This window comes from Sesamum indicum, linkage group LG10, assembly GCF_026168435.1.
Source record: "Sesamum indicum cultivar Baizhima isolate 11 linkage group LG10, ASM2616843v1, whole genome shotgun sequence".
Lineage (NCBI taxonomy): Eukaryota > Viridiplantae > Streptophyta > Magnoliopsida > Lamiales > Pedaliaceae > Sesamum > Sesamum indicum.
Genome location: NC_142666.1, coordinates 734,896 through 737,181, shown reverse-complemented (window position 1 = coordinate 737,181; position 2,286 = coordinate 734,896). Strand labels below are relative to the sequence as shown.

Sequence of the window (2,286 nt, the reverse complement as noted above, 5' to 3'; positions counted from 1 at the left end):
GGGGTGTTGCGAGAATCGAACTCGCGACCTCTCGCACCCGAAGCGAGAATCATACCACTAGACCAAACACCCAATGCGTCTGTAGTTATTTAATAACTTATCTAGATCTCTCAGTGTGGTTGACGCGGCCATGCGCTTAAATTACCAGACGTCTTGTGGATCTCCAAAGTCTGAGTCTGACCCTAATTAGAATTTATACATGATTTATTATAAATCGGTACTCATTTAATAATCGTACAGTACACCAAACACCAGTTCAAATTAAAGATGCACATTATTAGGTGAGAAATCCGAAACAACGATGGAAGTTTTCTTAGAATATCCTGTCCAGTCCAACTTGGGCAGCTACTGCTTTGTCAACGAGGAGGGCCCCTTGACGGGTGAATCCAATAAAACCTCAAGACTCTACTACTCTATTTTATCATTCTTCATTAAAATAAAACGCTTAATTACTTTGTTGCTTAATCCACCTGCCATCAGAATTGACAATTGTAACAACTAATATACTTGCAGTTTGAGTCAATTGAACTAGGTAGTTGTAGAGACATGGTTTCATTAGGAATAAGGAAAACAAAACATGCGAGTCGATTAATGCTATTATTCGTTCTGCACTTCATATTTTTTTTATAATTTATAATTTGTACGCATTTATTAAATTCACAATAAGAAAAATATGGTATCCAATCATTTAGATGTTGAGGGATAAAATTAATTTTTCGTGCTGATCTTGCTCGAATTCAGCGACATCAAGGGTTGACTTCTTGACTAATTGCTAACTCCACCAAGATCGAGTATTGGGTTCCTGAGAATGAAACAAAAACGTGAAGCTCATCGGGTGCGTCCCCGACAACGAACCTCCGACTCTCAAGTTAGTGTGATCGAGGTAAAAATGTGCGATTAGAAATAGTAGGTCGAAAAGTCTATAAATCAGTTACCTTGAAATATAGCGTCTTTGAGTATTTATAGGGCTCATGTGGATACTATTATATGAGCCACGTGGCGTTATACTGCTAGTCCTCATCCTCAATCGGATGGTTCTTGTGCCGGGGTCTTCAAGTAGGACTCGGGTTCGGGTTGGTTCGACCCGTCTTATTAGGGAGACGCGGATCTAAGGTGCGCAATAACTAAATTGTCATTCATTAAGGGTATCTTAAGTATTTCGTGCATAAAATGGGTTTTACCCATCACGTGCCCCAATTAAACGCATTTTATAGTATAAATAGATATTTTGGCTGAAGCAAAGAGAAATACATTTTAGCTAAAGACTTGCCGCCTATTTTTTTTTAAATGTGTTTAGATTGAGTTTTGTTAATTTTAGCCCAACAATTAGTTTTTATCTTATGTATTTCAAAATATATTTTAAATAGTAATTGGTTAAGTCTGAAAAAAAGTGAATAGCAATTTACATTTATCTGATATTGCAAATAAGCAAATTATTCCCTATGAAAATAAAATAATAATTTATTCCCATGTGCTTTTATAATGAAGCAACTTACCTCCCTATCTAAGGAGATAAATTGCTGTATTTTAAAAAACGTAAGAAAGTAAATTACTATTTTTTTTATAAATCGATAATTTACTTAATTATAATATTACAATGATGTTGCTTGCATTTTTTCCTTCTGAAAAATATGCACCAAACATGTTATGGGATGTGTTTGTGTTCAATAGTATCCTACTAGGTACTTTGATATTTTAGAATTTAGGCGCATTTTGACATTTAAGTTAGTCTTTTGGTTTTATTTTTATTTTTAATTTTCAATTTTTTTAATTGGATGAAAGTGTTTTATTGATTTTTTGCACAAAAATAAAAATATAATCGAATGATATGTTTTTAAGTCTAGGTTTATAGGTTTGAAAACGAGAATTTGTCTGAATTTAATTTGATGTATTGGAATTTTATAAATATTGTATTTTGAATTTATAACATATTTTTGAAAAAATCAAGATGATAGGAACGTATGTTGTTATGTCCTCCTTGTTGCTAAAGACAAAGGAAATGACGAGACTTAAAAATGTATATAAAAAAGTGGACCTAAACAGCAAATTTTATCAAAATTGAGTGTTTACAATAAAATTGAGCTAAACAATCAAACTTTTAAAATATCAAAATAGTGTACAACTGAAAATAAAACCGGACGACTCCATATTTTTAATTGGTGTTGTTGCCAAACACAACCTTACCTGTGGCTCCTCAAAAGAGAATAGAGTAGACAATAGACGCCCAGCTGGCAACTGGCAAACCAGATACTTATAACCGTAACTACCGTTTCGTCAAACAATTCA

The 2,286-nt window shown here is 33.3% G+C and overlaps 1 non-coding gene across 1 annotated transcript; it reads right to left on the bottom strand.

Moving 5' to 3' along the window:
- TRNAP-CGG (transfer RNA proline (anticodon CGG)) lies at positions 1-72 on the bottom strand. The gene has a single exon. It is a non-coding gene; the product is annotated as a tRNA-Pro (tRNA).
- Positions 73-2,286: the final 2,214 nt, after the last annotated feature.